At 43.4% G+C, this 19,554-nt stretch overlaps 1 long non-coding RNA gene across 1 annotated transcript; it reads left to right on the top strand.

Annotated features, from left to right (window-relative positions):
• The first annotated feature begins 17,380 nt into the window (after nt 1-17,380).
• Nucleotides 17,381-18,877, top strand: LOC142289840 (uncharacterized). Its single transcript, XR_012750171.1, has 3 exons — nt 17,381-17,406; nt 17,733-17,785; nt 18,801-18,877. It is a non-coding gene; the product is annotated as an uncharacterized LOC142289840 (long non-coding RNA).
• The last annotated feature ends 677 nt before the right edge of the window (nt 18,878-19,554 follow it).

The raw sequence follows: 19,554 nt of genomic DNA, 5'->3' as shown, positions 1-19,554 counted from the left end.
TCTTTCTGTCTGTGTCTCTGTTTCTGTCTGTGTCTGTCTGTCTGTGTCTGCCTCTTTCTGTCTGTCTCTTTCTGTGTGTGTCTGTCTTTCTGTGTGTGTCTGTCTTTCTGTCTGTGTCTGTCTCTTTCTGTCTGTGTCTGTCTCTTTCTGTGTCTGCCTCTTTCTGTGTGTGTCTGTTTTTCTGTCTGTGTCTGTCTCTTTCTGTCTGTGTCTGCCTCTTTCTGTGTGTGTCTGTCTTTCTGTCTGTGTCTGTCTCTTTCTGTGTCTCTGTCTGTCTGTGTCTGTGTCTCTGTCTGTCTGTGTCTGTCTCTTTGTCTGTCTGTGTCTGTCTCTTTGTCTGTCTGTGTCTGTCTCTGTGTCTGTCTGTGTCTGGCTCTTTGTCTGTCTGTGTCTCTCTGTCTCTCTGTGTCTCTTTGTTTGTCTGTGTTTCTGTGTCTGTCTGTGTCTGTCTGTGAGTGTCTGTCTGTGTCTGTCTGTCTGTCTGTGAGTGTCTGAGTGTCTGTGAGTGTCTGAGTGTCTGTGTATGTGTCTGTGAGTGTCTGTGTATGTGTCTGTCTGTGTCTGTCTGTGTCTGCCTCTTTCTGTCTGTGTCTGCCTCTTTCTGTCTGTGTCTGCTTCTTTCTGTCTGTGTCTGCCTCTTTCTGTCTGTGTCTGCCTCTTTCTGTCTGTGTCTGCCTCTTTCTGTCTGTGTCTGCCTCTTTCTGTCTGTGTCTGTCTCTTTCTGTCTGTGTCTGTCTCTTTCTGTCTGTGTCTGTCTCTTTCTGTCTGTCTCTTTCTGTCTGTGTCTGTCTCTTTCTGTCTGTCTCTCTGTCTGTGTCTCTGTCTCTTTCTGTCTGTGTATGTCTCTTTCTGTCTGTGTTTCTGTCTCTTTCTGTCTGTGTTTCTGTCTGTCTGTGTCTGTCTGTCTGTGTCTGCCTCTTTCTGTCTGTGTGTGTCTGTGTCTGTCTCTTTCTGTCTGTGTCTGTCTCTTTCTGTCTGTCTCTCTGTCTGTGTCTCTGTCTCTTTCTGTCTGTGTATCTGTCTCTTTCTGTCTGTGTTTCTGTCTCTTTCTGTCTGTGTCTGTCTGTCTGTGTCTGCCTCTTTCTGTCTGTGTGTGTCTGTGTCTGTCTCTTTCTGTCTGTGTCGGTCTCTTTCTGTCTGTCTCTTTCTGTCTGTCTTTCTTTCTGTCTGTGTCTCTGTCTCTTTCTGTCTGTGTCTGTCTCTTTCTGTCTGTGTCTGCCTCTTTCTGTCTGTGTCTGCCTCTTTCTGTCTGTGTCTGCCTCTTTCTGTCTGTGTCTGCCTCTTTCTGTCGGTGTCTGCCTCTTTCTGTCTGTGTCTGTCTCTTTCTGTCTGTCTCTCTTTCTTTCTGCCTGTGTCACTTTCTGTCTGTGTCTGTCTCTTTCTGTCTGTCTCTTTCTGTCTGTGTCTCTGTTTCTGTCTGTGTCTGTCTGTCTGTGTCTGCCTCTTTCTGTCTGTCTCTTTCTGTGTGTGTCTGTCTTTCTGTGTGTGTCTGTCTCTTTCTGTCTGTGTCTGTCTCTTTCTGTCTGTGTCTGCCTCTTTCTGTGTGTGTCTGTCTTTCTGTCTGTGTCTGTCTCTTTCTGTGTCTGTGTCTGTCTGTGTCTCTGTCTGTCTGTGTCTGTCTCTGTGTCTGTCTGTGTCTGGCTCTTTGTCTGTCTGTGTCTCTCTGTCTCTCTGTGTCTCTTTGTTTGTCTGTGTTTCTGTGTCTGTCTGTGTCTGTCTGTGTCTGTCTGTGTCTGTCTGTGTCTGTCTGTGTCTGTCTGTGAGTGTCTGTGAGTGTCTGTGAGTGTCTGTCTGTGTCTGTCTGTGAATGTCTGTGAGTGTCTGAGTGTCTGTGAGTGTCTGTGAGTGTCTGTGAGTGTCTGTGAGTGTCTGTGAGTGTCTGTGTATGTGTCTGTCTGTGTCTGTCTGTGTCTGCCTCTTTCTGTCTGTGTCTGCCTCTTTCTGTCTGTGTCTGTCTCTTTCTGTCTGTCTGTCTCTTTCTGTCTGTGTCTGCCTCTTTCTGTCTGTGTCTGCCTCTTTCTATCTGTGTCTGTCTCTTTCTGTCTGTCTGTCTCTTTCTGTCTGTGTCTGCCTCTGTCTGTGTCTGCCTCTTTCTGTCTGTGTCTGCCTCTTTCTGTCTGTGTCTGCCTCTTTCTGTCTGTGTCTGCCTCTTTCTGTCTGTGTCTGCCTCTTTCTGTCTGTGTCTGCCTCTTTCTGTCTGTGTCTGTCTCTTTCTGTCTGTGTCTGTCTCTTTCTGTCTGTCTCTCTTTCTTTCTGTCTGTGTCTCTGTCTCTTTCTGTCTGTGTTTCTGTCTCTTTCTGTCTGTGTTTCTGTCTGTCTGTGTCTGTCTGTCTGTGTCTGCCTCTTTCTGTCTGTGTGTGTCTGTGTCTGTCTCTTTCTGTCTGTGTCTGTCTCTTTCTGTCTGTCTCTTTCTGTCTGTCTCTCTTTATGTCTGTGTCTCTGTCTCTTTCTGTCTGTGTCTGTCTCTTTCTGTCTGTGTCTGTCTCTTTCTGTCTGTGTCTCTTTGTCTGTCTGTGTCTGTCTCTTTCTATTTGTGTCTGTCTCTGTCTGTGTCTGCCTCATTGTCTGTGTCTGCCTCTTTCTGTCTGTGTCTGCCTCTTTCTGTCGGTGTCTGCCTCTTTCTGTCTGTGTCTGCCTCTTTCTGTCTGTGTCTGTCTCTTTCTGTCTGTGTCTGTCTCTTTCTGTCTGTGTCTGCCTCTTTCTGTCTGTGTCTGTCTGTGTCTGTGTCTGTCTGTGTCTGTCTCTTTCTGTGTCTGCCTCTTTCTGTGTGTGTCTGTCTTTCTGTCTGTGTCTGTCTCTTTCTGTGTCTCTTTGTCTGTCTGTGTCTGTCTCTTTGTCTGTCTGTGTCTCTCTGTTTGTCTGTGTTTCTGTGTCTGTCTGTGTCTGTCTGTGTCTGTCTGTGTCTGCCTCTTTCTGTCTGTGTCTGCCTCTTTCTATCTGTGTCTGTCTCTTTCTGTCTGTCTGTCTCTTTCTGTCTGTGTCTGCCTCTTTCTGTCTGTGTCTGCCTCTTTCTGTCTGTCTGCCTCTTTCTGTCTGTCTCTCTTTCTGTCTGTTTCTGTCTGTCTGTGTCTGTCTGTGTCTGTCTGTCTGTGTCTGTCTGTCTGTGTCTGTCTGTCTGTGTCTGTCTGTCTGTGTCTGTCTGTGTCTGTCTGTGTCTGTCTGTCTGTGTCTGTCTGTCTGTGTCTGTCTGTGTCTGTCTGTGTCTGTCTGTGTCTGTCTGTGAGTGTCTGTGAGTGTCTGTGAGTGTCTGTGAGTGTCTGTGAGTGTCTGTGAGTGTCTGCCTCTGTCTGTGTCTGTCTCTTTCTGTCTGTGTCTGTCTCTTTCTGTCTGTGTCTGTCTCTTTCTGTCTGTGTCTGTCTCTTTCTGTCTGTGTCTGTCTCTTTCTGTCTGTGTCTGTCTCCTTCTGTCTGTGTCTGTCTCTTTCTGTCCGTCTCTCTTTCTTTCTGTCTGTCTGTCTCTTTCTGTCTGTGTCTCTGTTTCTGTCTGTCTGTATCTGTCTGTGTCTGTCTCTTTCTGTGTCTGCCTCTTTCTGTGTGTGTCTGTCTTTCTGTCTGTGTCTGTCTCTTTCTGTGTCTCTCTGTCTCTCTGTGTCTCTTTGTTTGTCTGTGTTTCTGTGTCTGTCTGTCTGTCTGTGTCTGCCTCTTTCTGTCTGTGTCTGCCTCTTTCTGTCTGTGTCTGCCTCTTTCTGTCTGTCTGCCTCTTTCTGTCTGTCTGCCTCTTTCTGTCTGTCTCTCTTTCTGTCTGTTTCTGTCTGTCTGTGTCTGTCTGTGTCTGTCTGTCTGTGTCTGTCTGTCTGTGTCTGTCTGTCTGTGTCTGTCTGTCTGTGTCTGTCTGTGTCTGTCTGTGTCTGTCTGTGTCTGTCTGTGTCTGTCTGTGTCTGTCTGTCTGTCTGTGTCTGTCTGTGTCTGTCTGTGTCTGTCTGTGTCTGTCTGTGTCTGTCTGTGAGTGTCTGTGAGTGTCTGTGAGTGTCTGTGAGTGTCTGTGAGTGTCTGTGAGTGTCTGTGAGTGTCTGTGAGTGTCTGTGAGTGTCTGCCTCTTTCTGTCTGTGTCTGTCTCTTTCTGTCTGTGTCTGTCTCTTTCTGTCTGTGTCTGTCTCTTTCTGTCTGTGTCTGTCTCTTTCTGTCTGTGTCTGTCTCTTTCTGTCTGTGTCTGTCTCCTTCTGTCTGTGTCTGTCTCTTTCTGTCCGTCTCTCTTTCTTTCTGTCTGTCTGTCTCTTTCTGTCTGTGTCTCTGTTTCTGTCTCTCTGTATCTGTCTGTGTCTGTCTCTTTCTGTGTCTGCCTCTTTCTGTGTGTGTCTGTCTTTCTGTCTGTGTCTGTCTCTTTCTGTCTGTGTCTGTCTCTTTCTGTCTGTGTCTCTGTTTCTGTCTGTCTGTGTCTGTCTGTGTCTGTCTCTTTCTGTGTCTGCCTCTTTCTGTGTGTGTCTGTCTTTCTGTCTGTGTCTGTCTCTTTCTGTGTCTCTTTCTCTGTCTGTCTCTTTCTGTGTCTCTTTCTCTGTCTGTCTCTTTCTGTGTCTGTCTGTCTGTGTCTGTCTGTGTCTGTCTGTCTGTGTCTGTCTCTTTGTCTCTCTGTGTCTCTTTGTCTGTGTTTCTGTGTCTGTCTGTGTCTGTCTGTGTCTGCCTCTTTCTGTCTGTGTCTGCCTCTTTCTGTCTGTGTCTGCCTCTTTCTATCTGTGTCTGTCTCTTTCTTTCTGTCTGTCTCTTTCTGTCTGTGTCTGCCTCTTTCTGACTGAGTCTGTCTCTGTCTGTCTCTCTTTCTTTCTGTCTGTGTCTCTGTCTCTTTCTGTCTGTGTCTCTGTTTCTGTCTGTGTCTGTCTGTCTGTGTCTGCCTCTTTCTGTCTGTGTCTGTCTCTTTTTGTGTCTGTCTCTTTCTGTATCTGCCTCTTTCTGTGTGTGTCTGTCTTTCTGTCTGTGTCTGTCTCTTTCTGTGTCTCTTTCTCTGTCTGTCTCTTTCTGTGTCTCTTTCTCTGTCTGTCTCTTTCTGTGTCTGTCTGTCTGTGTCTGTCTGTGTCTGTCTGTCTGTGTCTGTCTCTTTGTCTCTCTGTGTCTCTTTGTCTGTGTTTCTGTGTCTGTCTGTGTCTGTCTGTGTCTGCCTCTTTCTGTCTGTGTCTGCCTCTTTCTGTCTGTGTCTGCCTCTTTCTATCTGTGTCTGTCTCTTTCTTTCTGTCTGTCTCTTTCTGTCTGTGTCTGCCTCTTTCTGACTGAGTCTGTCTCTGTCTGTCTCTCTTTCTTTCTGTCTGTGTCTCTGTCTCTTTCTGTCTGTGTCTCTGTTTCTGTCTGTGTCTGTCTGTCTGTGTCTGCCTCTTTCTGTCTGTGTCTGTCTCTTTTTGTGTCTGTCTCTTTCTGTATCTGCCTCTTTCTGTGTGTGTCTGTCTTTCTGTCTGTGTCTGTCTCTTTCTGTGTCTCTTTGTCTGTCTGTGTCTGTCTCTTTGTCTGTCTGTGTCTGTCTCTTTGTCTGTCTGTGTCTCTCTGTCTTTTTGTTTGTCTGTGTTTCTGTGTCTGTCTTTGTCTCTTTCTGTCTGTCTCTTTCTGTCTGTGTCTGCCTCTTTCTGTCTGTGTCTGTCTGTGTCTGTCTGTGTCTGTCTGTCTCTGTCTGTCTCTGTCTGTCTCTGTCTGTCTCTGTCTGTCTCTGTCTGTTTCTGTCTCTGTCTGTCTGTGTCTATCTGTCTCTTCCTCTGTCTGTGTCTGTCTCTTTCTGTCTGTCTCTTTCTGTCTGTCTGTGTCTGTCTCTTTCTGTCTGTCTCTTTCTGTCTGTCTGTGTCTGTCTCTTTCTGTCTGTCTTTGTCTCTTTGTCTGTCTTTGTCTGTCTTTGTCTCTTTCTGTCTGTCTCTGTCTGTCTCTGTCTGTCTCTGTCTGTCTCTGTCTGTCTCTGTCTGTCTCTGTCTCTTTCTGTCTGTCTGTCTCTGTCTCTTTCTGTCTGTCTCTTTCTGTCTGTCTCTGTCTCTTTCTGTCTGTCTCTGTCTGTCTCTGTCTCTTTCTGTCTGTCTGTCTCTGTCTCTTTCTGTCTGTCTCTTTCTGTCTGTCTCTGTCTCTTTCTGTCTGTCTCTTTCTGTCTGTCTCTTTCTGTCTGTCTCTGTGTCTTTCTGTCTGTCTCTGTCTCTTTCTGTCTGTCTCTGTCTCCGTCTGTCTCTATCACTCTCCCCACTGACATCTTATTATTACCTCACACATAAGCTTCTTATACTAATAGTTTATTTTGTTCCTATAGCAACCACTGACCGTTGCTATTAATAGCCTGTAGCTCCCACCTCTATTCAGTTTAATGGAGGAAGGATTTTTAGAGAGTAACTGTAAAGCGCGGGGTTAAATTTACCCGTCAAAACATAAGTCTATGACGTTCCCTGAGTCACATGGGATGTCTGTGCAAAATTTCGTGATTGTAAATGCGACGGTGCGGATTCCTTTAGTGGACATACATACACCCATTCACTCAGCTTTATATATTAGACTAGTTGTAGTACCCCGGCGTTGCCCAGGATAGTAACTGTCTCTTTGTCTCCCTCCCACTCTGTGTGTCTGTCTGTGTGTCTGTCTCTGTCTGTGTGTGTCTCTTTCCCTGTCTGTCTGTGTGTCAGGCTCTATCCATGTCTGTCTGTGTCTCTCTGTCTGTCTCTGTATCGGTCTCTCTATCTCTGTGTCAGTCTGTCTCGTTACAGGTCTGTCTCTTTTACCCTCTGTCTCTTTTTCCCCCCTCTGTCTCTTTCCCTGTCTGTCTTCTTCTGTCTGTCTCTTTGACTGTCTCTGTCTCCCTGTTTGCCTTTTTGTCTGTCTCTGCTTATGACTGTCTGTCTCTTCACTGACATCTTATTACCTCACACATAAGCTTCTTATACTAACAATTTATTTTGTTACTATAGCAACCACTCACAACTCCTATTAATAAGCTGTAGCTCCTATCTCCATTGACTTTAATGGAGACAGGTGTTTTGGAGAGTAACGGTAAAGCGCGGGGTTAAATTTTCCTGTCAAAACAGTCTGACATTCCCTGAGTCACATGGAGCGTCTGTGCAAAATCTCGTGATTGTAAATGCGACGGTGCAAATTCCTTTAGCGGACACGGACACACACACACACACACACACACATATGCATGCATACATACATACATACATACATACATACATACACTCAGCTTTATATATTAGACTAGCTGTGGTACCTGGGTATTCCTCATGTCAAATTGTGACATGTATACTTTATACTAATAATATCATCAGAAATTTGTCTTAAATTTGTATTTTTATAAAGTGAGTGTTCATAATAGATATGTATAAAAACGCATAGTTTTCAATATATGTTCATCATTTGCGGCAAAACATGTTTTCCTACATAAAAATCCAGTCATTTATAGTACAGATACAAATATATACAATTGATGTATTTGAAAATAACATTGCAAATCTTTGTATTTTGGATTCAATTGCATGCTTTTCCTGTGTATGAAGCCTCTGCAGACAAGAAATGGTTAATCTATTTGATTGCTGAAGGACTGCATCTGCCTGTTCAGAATAGTACAGAACTTTAAAAGGATCTCACATGATACAGAATGCTACTTTACAGAGGCTACAAACAGCTAGCCGAAGCGCGTTGAAGTTTGTAATTTTTTCTCCACCTTAGAAGTATGCTTGACCATTGATGTTTTGTCATTTTACCTGAAACCTTGCCAAAATAAAAATTGGAAATCTTACCTGGCTGGATGAGTCACTCCAAAGCACTGGAAAAGTTTTTCTTCTTCTTTTAATTGAAGATGTCCAGCGACAACTGGGATTTAAGTTAGCATCCATTGATATTGAGAGTCTCTACACCCGGATACCACAGAATCTGGGTGTGGAGACTGTCAGAATCATTCTAGAGCATATCGGAGAATCTAAACAGTACATAAATATGGTGATTTGAAGCTCTATCTTTCATCTTTGAAAACTATACTTTTAAATTTGGAGACACATGGTATGTACAATATGGGGGTGTCGGAATGGGCACCCCCATGGCTTGAACTTTAGCCAATTTGATCCTGGGTAAATTTTAAGATGAATTAATCTACAAAAATATTAACCTGTTCTTACGTCATATTAAAAAAATGTCGGTACGTCGACAACAGTTTGATAATATGGGACGGTACAGAAAGTGAGTTCAACGTGTTTATGTCATTTTGAAACAACAATAATTGTCATATGTTTTTCACTAGAGTCTTTGGAGGGGATTCACTAGAATTTCTCAATATCAAGTTCACTATAAAAAACAGAAGAATCGCACGAGAAATGTATAGAAAACTGACCTCTGTGAATATGATGCTGTGTCATGACAAAGCACATCCCGCTCATATAAAAAGATCTGCACCCTACAGTCAGTTCCTTAGAATAAGAAGAATAAACAATAGTGATGTAATATTTTTAGAACAGGCTGAAGAACTAAAAACTAGGCTACTACAGAGAGGATACCCCCTGAAAGAAGGAAATAATACGTTAGAAAAAGTGAAAAATTTAACACCTGAATATAACACCAAAAAAATACAGAGCCAAACCATCCTTAGAAAGGTTCAGATTTAATTTTAAATATGGACCCATGGACAATGCAATACGGTTAGCCATTAACAAAAATTGGCATGTCATTGAAAGCGATAAAGACCTGCACGATATAGCATCAAATAAACCTCAAATAACCTATAGAAGAAGCAAAAATTTAGAGCAAAAATTTAGGTGACATGCTAATTAAGAGAAGGTTTATTCCAAAAAACCTGGTTAGACAGAGTGAGACCCACGGGTAACTTTAAGTGTGACACCTGTTCGTTTTGCGTATATCACATCACAAGAAAATCGATAAAAATTGGTGACAAATAGCACACGATAAAGGATTTTATCACTTGTAGAACAAAATGGGTGGTGTATATAGTCTTTTGCCCACGCGGGTTTTACTACATTGGCAAAACTATTAAGCCTCTATTTATACGGGTTAGAGAACACTTTAACTTTATTCATACTGAGGTAAGAGCGACTTGTCTTATTAAACATATGAATCATTTTCATGCAGGTAAACAAAGAGTCCTACGCTTTGCTGGACCGGAGAAAATAACTCAACCAACAGCAGGCAGTGACACCCATATATATCTATTCAGAAAAAAGGCTAAGTGGATAATGGACAGCAAAGCCCTTAGGACAATTAGGATTTAATGATAAAAACGATTTAGTGATTTTTCTATGAATTAATGTAATTGTTCAATGTCTTATATTAAATTGTTATCCGTGATAGTGTTACACATTGGTTTTAATTTGTAACACGTTAGTCCCATGTGTATCCTATAAAAAGAGGGAGGTAATGATGTATCAATTGTGGACCCGTAGAAGCGCCCCTAGTGGTGCGAAATGGCCAAAATCCAGCATACTTCCGATTTCCCTCCCTCACATGCCTGTTTGTCTACACCTGAATAAAGCATAAGAAAACTCACCCGGTGAGTGCCTCAAGCCTGCTTTTCTTGAGGTAACTGGACCCTTGTACTTGGATGATTACCTCGGTATTTACTTACTCGTAGTAGTGGAGGAAGACCGGAGATATACAGGCGTCCGGAGCTCACGGAGAACACCTGCTAGGCTCCTTATTGAAGTAAGAGATTCATGTTTAAACTACAAGACTGGTAAGCAGTGCCCAGTTTTTCCACTCTTTTTTTGGAGGACATTACACAGCAACCTAGGGGACATTATACAGCAGAATGGGGATATTATTAAGCAAAATGGGGGATATTACACAGCAGCATGAGAGTCATCGTACAGCAGAATGGGAGTATCACACAGTAGCATGGGGGACATCACACAGCAACATGAAGGAAATTATACAGCAAAACGGGACATTATTATGATCCGGAACCATGGAAGATCACAATAGATCAATAGGAAAAAGGTGACAAAAGCATTGGCAACTAATCTGCCCGCCATCCCCTTACTAACCATTAACACTAGAAGTAGCTGACGATTGAACTAACATCCTATGCACCGTGAACCCAGCCGGAGAACTAGCTATCCTAAAGTAAAGAAGGATGAATAACTCTCTGCCTCAGAAATAGACCGCAAAAGGTATAGCAAGCCCCCATACAGTCAAAGACTACGGTGATATAGGAATATACAATACACAGATGGATGATAGGATTAGCAAAGGTGAGGCCCCACTAACTAAATAGGAAAGGATAGGAAAGAGGCTGATGGTGGCCAGAGAAAAACCCTACAAAAACCCAAATACCTGATAGTACAATAAGATCCTCAGATCGCATGATCTGCACTCCGTCCTATATCAGGCACTCTTGTCAAACCAATGACCAGAAAACAGGAACAATTACAAATTCAAGAAGCAACAAACACATGGACTTATAGGAGCAAAAACTCCAAACATAGCTGCAGGGAGCTTTCCAGCTAAGCAACAGAGAGGGAAGATTCCTGCATGCAAATAAACTGACAATAACCACAATAATTGACAACCCAGATAAGAACAAAACAACTTAAGAAAGAACCAAGCACTTATCTGGGGTAGATGTGGTCTGGAGCAATATGAAAAGGCTGGTGAACTACAGAACAAATGATAACCGGCCCAGACAGCCCCAAACCAAAAGCTTAAATAGGCAGAGAGTTAGCAATAGAAGCGCCCATTGCTCCAGCACACCTAGTCTCTGTCCAAACCATTCCTGGCCACAAGAGCGAGCCTCGCAGCAGCAAAAGCATAGCTGACATTCACAACAGGGCATATTACACAGCTGCATGGGGGATATTACACAGCAGCATGGGGGATATTACACAGCAGAATGGTAGTATCACACAGCAGCATGGGAGACATTGTACAGCAGAATGGGAGTATCACACAACAGCATGGGGGAAATTGAACAGCAGCATGGGGGACATTACACAGCAACAAGGCGGACATTATACAGCAGAATGGGGCATATTGCATAGAAAAATAGGGGATATTACAGAACAGAATGGGGGATATTAGACAGCAGAATGAGGGATATTCCCAGCAGCATGAGGGGCATTATACAGCATGGGGGAAAATTACACTAAAGCATGGGAGATATTGTACAGCAGAATGAGGGATATTATACAGCAGCATGGGGGGCAATATACAGCAGAATAGTGGATATTACACGGTAGCATGGGAGAGATTACACAGTAACCTAGAGGACATTATACAGCTGTATGGGGGATATTACTCAATAGAATGGGAGACATTATACAGCAGAATGGGAGATATTACACAGCAACGTTGGGAACATTATACAGCAGAATGAGGGATAGTACATAGCAGCATTTAGAACAATAAACAGCAGCACAGGGGAAAATTACAGAGCAGCATGGGGGACATTACACAGCAACCTAGAGGACGTTATACAGCACAATGAGGGATTTAAAGCAGAATGGGGAATACTCAGCAGCATGGGACACATTACACAGCAGTATGTGAGATATTGTACAGCAGAATGGGGGTATCACACAGCAGCATGGGACACTCTGTACAACAGAATAGGGGATATTAAACTGCATCATGGGGGATATTGCAAAGCAGAATGGGAGATAATAAAAAGCAGCATGGGAGACATTATATAGCAGAATGGGAGATATGACACAGCAGCATGGGGGATATAACACAGTAGCATGAGGGAATATTATACAGCAGCATGGGGGACATTATACAGCAAAAGAGGGGATATTACATAGCAGGATGGGGGACATTACAGCAGTATGGGGCACCTTATAAAACAGAATGGGGGACAGTACACAGCAGCATTGGTAACATTATACAGCAGCATGGGGGTATCACACAGCAGCATGGGCACATTACACAGCAGCATGGGGGATATTACACAGCAGAATGAGGGACAGAGCAGAAGGGGGGATAAAACAGCAGCATGGGGGACATTACACAGCAGCAAAAGAGACATTACACAGCAACATGGCCGACATTATCCAGCATAATGGGGCATATTGCAAGGCAGAATGGGAAATAATACACAGCAGCATAAGAAATATTACACAGCAGCATGGGGCACATTATACAGTAGAATGGGAGACATTACACAACTGCATGGGAGACATTGTACAACAGAATGGGAGTATCACACAGCAGCATGGGGGAGATTACACAGCAGCATAAGGCACATTACACAGCAACAAGGTGGACATTATACAGCAGAATGAAGGATAGTGCACAGCTGTATGGGGGATATTAAACAGCAGCATGGGGGACATTACTCAATAGAATGGGAGATATTATACAGCAGAATAGGAACATTATATAGCAGAATGAAGGATTTAGAACAATAGCAGCATTTAGAACAATAAGCAGCAGCATAGGGGAAAATTACAGAGCAGCATGGGGAAAATTACAAAGCAGCATGGGGAAAATTACAAAGCAGCATGGGGGATTTAAAGCAGAATGGAGAATAATACTCAGCAGCATGGGGCATTTTACACAGCAGTATGTGAGATATTGTACAGCAGAATGGGGGTATCACACAGCAGCATGGGACACATTGTACAGCAGAATAGGGGATATTAAACTGCATCATGGAGGATATTACAAAGCAGAATGGGGGATATTAAACAGCAGCATTGGGGATATTACACAGCACCATGGGCGATATTACACAGCAGCATGGGGGATATTACACAGCAGCATGGGGGGATGTAACACAGGAGCATGGGAGACATTATACAGCAAAAGAAGGGATATTACACAGCAGGATGGGGCACATTACAGCAGCATGGGGCACCTTATAAAACAGAATGGGGGATAGTAAACAGCAGTATTGGTAACACTACACAGCAGCATGGGGGGATATTTCACAGCAGCATGGGAGGATATTTCACAGCAGCATGGGGGGATATTTCACAGCAGCATGGGGGACATTACACAGCAGCATGGGTGTCATACGGCAGAATGGGGGTATCACAAAGCACCATGGGGGACATTTTACAGCAGATTGGGGGTTAGTACACAGCAGCATGGTGGAAAATTACACAGCAGCATGAGGGATATTATATAGCAACCTGGAAGACATTATACAGCAGAATGGGGATATTATAAAGCAGAATGGAGGATGTGACACAGCAGCATAGGGGATATTACACAGCATAATGGGGGATAATACACACAGCATGGGGGATATTATACCGCAGCATGGGGGATATTATACAGCAGCATGGGGGATATTATACATCAGCATGGGGGATATTATACAGCAGCATGGGAGCCTTTTTGCAGAATGGGGGTATCACACAGCGGCATGGGGGACATTACACAGCACTACTGAGCTGTTCTTCTGTGAATACAGCACTGACGTATAACAGTGGTTTGAAACTGCAACACAAGTTTAGGTGTGTCTGTGCTGAGTTCTGCTCACTTCTTATCCTTTGTTCTTCATAAATTATAAAAGGTGCTGTAACCTGACAATTCTCTGTTTTGAGATCATTTTGATTTGAGTTATTTTTCAGAATAAGCAGGGATAATGAAAGAAGTGGCTGATATGTGGAGAAAGAAGCATATTTATCTGATACTATATAAAACAGAATTTCTAATATTTGCCCTCACTGTGCATTTATGGAAATTTATTAAAACCACCATTATCACTTCTTGGGTGTCAGTAGTCTGAAACACCACGTGCACACACTGTGTATTTGTTCAGTATTTTACCTCAGTATTAGGCCACGTGCACATATTGAGCACTTGATGAGTTTTTTAACGCAGTATTTGTAAGGCCTCGTGCACACAGTGAGTATTTGGTGAGGTTTTTTACCTCAGTATTTGTAAGCCAAAACCAGGAGTTGGACAATCAGAGGAAAAGTATAATAGAAACACGTAACCACCACTTCTGTATTTTTTACTCACTCATGGTATTGGCTACAAATGCTGAGGTAAAAAACTAATACTGGAGGTGTGCATGTTGCATTAATACTGAGGTAAAAAAAAACCCTCACCAACACTGAACATTTACACGTAGCCTAGGGGTATGTGCACACCTAATTCCTTTTTTTAGATCCAAAAGATGATGCGTTTTTGGCTGCAAAAAACACACAAAAATGCATCCGCGGCAAAAACGCATATAAAAAGCATGCGTTCTTACAACGTTTTGGTACGTTTTTGGCTGCGTTTTTGTTCACTACATTCTTATGCTTTTTTTTATCAGTGAACAATGACATTAAAGATTGGTGAAAAAAAAAAAGAGGTTTGATGTCATTTCCTTTTTCAATCCGTTCTCCTTCATTCTCCATTTTGGAAGTAAAGTGTGTGGACGGAGAACAAAATGCCGAGCAATATGGCTGCAATCCGGTTGCCCAAGGCCAAAAGAAATTTACTGTTTGTAATTACAGTACTCAATTTATTGCGGATATGCAGACAAAAGGTAAGCTTTAACTCAAAGTAAGTAGGCTATATATACATTTCTCTTTTGGGTTGTTCATTATGGATTTTTGTTCTAGGAATGTGCCAAAAGAAATGTGGGTGCATCCACTGATACTTGGACGGGAGGAAAAAAGGACATTTTAACTTGCTGTACCGTGATTTAAGGAGGTAAGTTCACTACTATGTATTTAAACTCAAAATGTATGTATGTTCCGCAAATTATTTTTATTTACCCCTTAATCCCTTCTCAACTGGCCGATTTTGCGCTTTCCGTTTTTTTACTATTTCACCAATAATCTTCCGAAAGATGTAACTATAAAATGCTACGGGTCACGGAATATGGGGTGTAATGTGCGCAACTTTTTTTGTACAAACTTCTGACTTTTTTTTTTAAACCCCTTAGCTAAAAGCCTATTCATGTTTGGTGTCTACGAACTCACACCGACCTGAGGCATCACACTGTCACATCAGATTTATCATATAGTGAATACAGTGAATTAAATATCTCAAAAACAATAGTTCTATTGCACGTTTTTCAAATTTTAAAGCAATTTGGAATTTTTTGGCCAATTGCCTGTACACTATATTGTAAAACTCATGGTTTAACTTTACAGTACAGCTTGTTCTACAAAAAACAATCCCTCACATGACCATATTGACTTAAAATTAAAAAGTTTTATATATAATGAATATCGTCATGTGAGGGCTCGTTTTTTTTGCAGAACAAGCTGTACTGTCAAGTAAAACTATGAGTTTTACGATATAGTGTACAGGCAAATGGCCAAAAATATCCAAATGCGGAAAAAATTCAAAATACATGCAATAACACTATTGTTTTTGAGATATTTTATTCACTGTGTTCACTATATGGTAAAACTGATGTGTCGGTGTGATGCCTCAGGTCAGTGCGAGTTCGTAGACACCAAACTTGAATAGGTTTTTAGCTAAAGGGTTTAAAAAAAATCAGCAGTTTGTCCAAAAAACGTTGCGCACATTTTACCCCATATTCCGTGACCCGTAGCATTTTTATTTTTTGGGATCTATGGCTCAGTGACTCCTTATTTTTGGCATCTCAGGCTGACGTTTTTAACGGTACAATTTTTGCACAGATGCTACGTTTTGTGTAGTCCGGTATGTTTTTACATCTCTCCCACATCTAATCTGTACATTTATATCTTTATGTATACATATATGTATGTAATTCTGTGCTGCAAAATATACAGTGCCTACAAGTAGTATTCAACCCCCTGCAGATTTAGCAGGTTTACACATTCGGAATTAACTTGGCATTGTGACATTTGGACTGTAGATCAGCCTGGAAGTGTGAAATGCACTGCAGCAAAAAAGAATGTTATTTATTTATTTTTTAAATTGTGAAAAGTTTATTCAGAGGGTCATTTATTATTCAACCCCTCAAACCACAAGAATTCTGTTTGGTTCCCCTAAAGTATTAAGAAGTATTTCAGGCACAAAGAACAATGTGCTTCACATGTTTGGATTAAGTATCTCTTTTTCCAGCCTTTTCTGACTAATTAAGACCCTCCCCAAACTTGTGAACAGCACTCATACTTGGTCAACATGGGAAAGACAAAGGAGCATTCCAAGGCCATCAGAGACAAGATCGTGGAGGGTCACAAGGCTGGCAAGGGGTACAAAACCCTTTCCAAGGAGTTGGGCCTACCTGTCTCCACTGTTGGGAGCATCATCCGGAAGTGGAAGGCTTATGGAACTACTGTTAGCCTTCCACGGCCTGGATAGCCTTTGAAAGTTTCCACCCGTGCCGAGGCCAGGCTTGTCCGAAGAGTCAAGGCTAACCCAAGGACAACAAGGAAAGAGCTCCGGGAAGATCTCATGGCAGTGGGGACATTGGTTTCAGTCAATACTATAAGTAACGTACTCCACCGCAATGGTCTCCGTTCCAGACGAGCCCGTAAGGTACCTTTACTTTCAAAGCGTCATGTCAAGGCTCGTCTACAGTTTGCTCATGATCATTTGGAGGACTCTGAGACAGACTGGTTCAAGGTTCTCTGGTCTGATGAGACCAAGATCGAGATCTTTGGTGCCAACCACACACGTGACGTTTGGAGACTGGATGGCACTGCATACGACCCCAAGAATACCATCCCTACAGTCAAGCATGGTGGTGGCAGCATCATGCTGTGGGGCTGTTTCTCAGCCAAGGGGCCTGGCCATCTGGTCCGCATCCATGGGAAGATGGATAGCACGGCCTACCTGGAGATTTTGGCCAAGAACCTCCGCTCCTCCATCAAGGATCTTAAGATGGGTCGTCATTTCATCTTCCAACAAGAGAACGACCCAAAGCACACAGCCAAGAAAACCAAGGCCTGGTTCAAGAGGGAAAAAATCAAGGTGTTTCAGTGGCCTAGTCAGTCTCCTGACCTTAACCCAATTGAAAACTTGTGGAAGGAGCTCAAGATTAAAGTCCACATGAGACACCCAAAGAACCTAGATAACTTGGAGAAGATCTGCATGGAGGAGTGGGCCAAGATAACTCCAGAGACCTGTGCCGGCCTGATCAGGTCTTATAAAAGACGATTATTAGCTGTAATTGCAACCAAGGGTCTATTCCACAAAATATTAAACCTAGGGGTTGAATAATAATTGACTCACACTTTTATGTTGAAAATGTATTAAAATTTAACTGAGCAACATAACTTGTTGGCTTGTAAGATTTATGCATCTGTTAATAAATCCTGCTCTTGTTTGAAGTTTGCAGGCTCTAACTTATTTGCACCTCATCAAACCTGCTAAATATGCAGGGGGTTGAATACTACTTGTAGGCACTGTATATGTGTATATATATATATATATATATATATATATATATATATATATATATATATATATATTTTATTTTTTTTTTTAAAAAGGTATCTAGAAAAATGTATATCATTCTGTCGTATTCCCATCAAAGAGTTTGATAGACTGATGTCTCCTGAGCTCAACTACTGTATATGAATATTAGAATGCGCAAGTCAATTTCTGCTGAGGAAAGGCTGCTCCTCACCTTGCAGTAAGTAATTTTATTGACATTGTGTGTGTTGTTGGTCACAATAGCTACCTAGATATGTAATCCATGTTTGTAAAATGCAAATCATAACTAACTTTAACACAGCTTGGCCAAACAATCCCCTCACCTTGCTTGTAGCGTTTACCCACTCCACTGCTATTTTTTTTAATACACTGTCCACAGTTAGATTCATAATGTATTTAATGGTGTGTTCAATCTTCTTGAGCAGGATATATCTTAATGCGCACCTACACATTACACTGCCATTTTATTTTAATATGAAGAATTTGTTTTTTTGCTGGTTTCTGATTGTTTCCTTTTATTTTCAGGTTTTTGGCCACAGGAGAGAGCTACGCATCCCTGCATCTCCAGTTTCGTCTTGGTAAATCAACCATATCCGAAATTGTGAGGTACACATGTACCGTGATCTGGCCAAAGTTGCAGCCCATTGTGATGCCCTCCCCAACCGAGGAGACTTGGCTGCAGGTCGCAGCAGGCTTTCAGACTGTAGCCAACTTTCCTAACTGCATAGGTGCCGTTGATGGCAAACATGTGAGGGTTCAGCAGCCACCACGATCAGGATCATTCTTCTTTAATTACAAAAAGTATTTTTCTTTGGTCCTCATGGCGGTGGCTGATGCACATTACAAATTTTTTGCCATCGACGTTGGTGCATATGGTAGTACAGGAGATTCTCGGGTGTTACGAACATCACAGATTGGACTGCAAATTCTGCAAGATTGTGGAACTCTCCCAGCCCCACGACCTTTGCCGGGTTCCACAGATTCAGTCCCCTTTGTGATGGTATTGGACGAGGCCTTTCCTTTATTGCCAAACCTGCTGCGCCCATACTCACGGAGGGGACTGAATGCACGACGGAGGATTTTTAATTATCGGCTGAGACGTGCACGCAGATATGTGGAGTGTGGCTCTTTCACACACCAATACAGTTACAATCTGACTGTAGCGCCTGATCCCACCAGACCCCGTGGGGAGCGCGCTCCCTCACATGTGCCCAGTCCCAGCATGGCTCCCACTAGCACTCCCAGTCATAGCCCCAGGCAGCGACGGCCTTCCTCTTACCGGTCCCATGGCTCTGCAGGCGCTGCTCCGGTTCCCAGGCATGCTGCAGCCTCTTCCTGTCTCCCTTCCTTACACGGAGCTGCAGTACGTGACTCTAGGCTGCGCGCGAGGCCACGCCCCCTTTCTTAAAGCGGTATGCCCTGTTTTCTGGAAGTGACCTCAGAGGTCACCTGTTACCTAATGGGTATTTAGGTTCACCTCCCCCAGCAGCAGGCGCCCGAACAACGCTTCCATTAGAGCCTTGCCAGTGTCCAGACCCCTTGTGCTGTTATCTGTGCATTGATACCTGGTTCTAATCCCTTGTCTCACCGTAGTGCCATCCTTACCATTCCGGCTGGGGACGTCACCGGTCATACCGACAGTGGACGTCACCGTGCCCTACCTACCGTGGACATTATCTGTGCCGTACCTGCTGTGGACGTCACCGCTCATACCGACGGTGGACGTCACCGTGCCCTACCTGCCGTGGACATTATCCGTGCCGTACCTGCGGCGGACGTCACCTGCTGTGAACATCTGCGGTGCAGTTTCCGTGTCCTGCCGGCTGTGGATGTCACAACCTTGCTACACCTGGCCCTACAGAGACTCCTACTACCGGTTTCTGGCTGCCGTGCATTTAGGCCTTCTGGGGAGGCGCCGCACAGTCCCTGTATAGGGGTTCGCTGCTGGTCGCCTTCTCAGGGGAGTCCGGTGCACGGTCCAGTGGGTCCACCTCCGGACGCTCGCCGCTCCTCGGTGAGCGTAACACTGACACCATTGACGCAGTAATAAAGGCATGCTGTGTTCTCCACAACTACGCTCAGAAATACAGCTGCGAGGTAGTTAGGGAAACACAGCAGTCTTTATTTCTGCTAGTCATGAATCTGTCTTCTGGACGGCCAACAAACAGTGGTGTTTTGGTGAGAGAGACCTTTGCTGACTACTTCATGAGACCAGAAGGGGCCGTGCACTGGCAGTACTCCTGTGTCAGGGAGGTGCAGCCTGTTCAGCAGTGAAGAATTGACTATATGGGAAAGAGAAGAATGAAAGAAGTTTGTATTAACTAAAAAAAAAAAAAAGTTTGTTCTT

The sequence above is a fragment of the Anomaloglossus baeobatrachus genome, chromosome 2, assembly GCF_048569485.1.
Source record: "Anomaloglossus baeobatrachus isolate aAnoBae1 chromosome 2, aAnoBae1.hap1, whole genome shotgun sequence".
Lineage (NCBI taxonomy): Eukaryota > Metazoa > Chordata > Amphibia > Anura > Aromobatidae > Anomaloglossus > Anomaloglossus baeobatrachus.
Note: the sequence above shows the minus strand (reverse complement) of the source record. Positions and strands in the feature narration are given on the sequence as shown.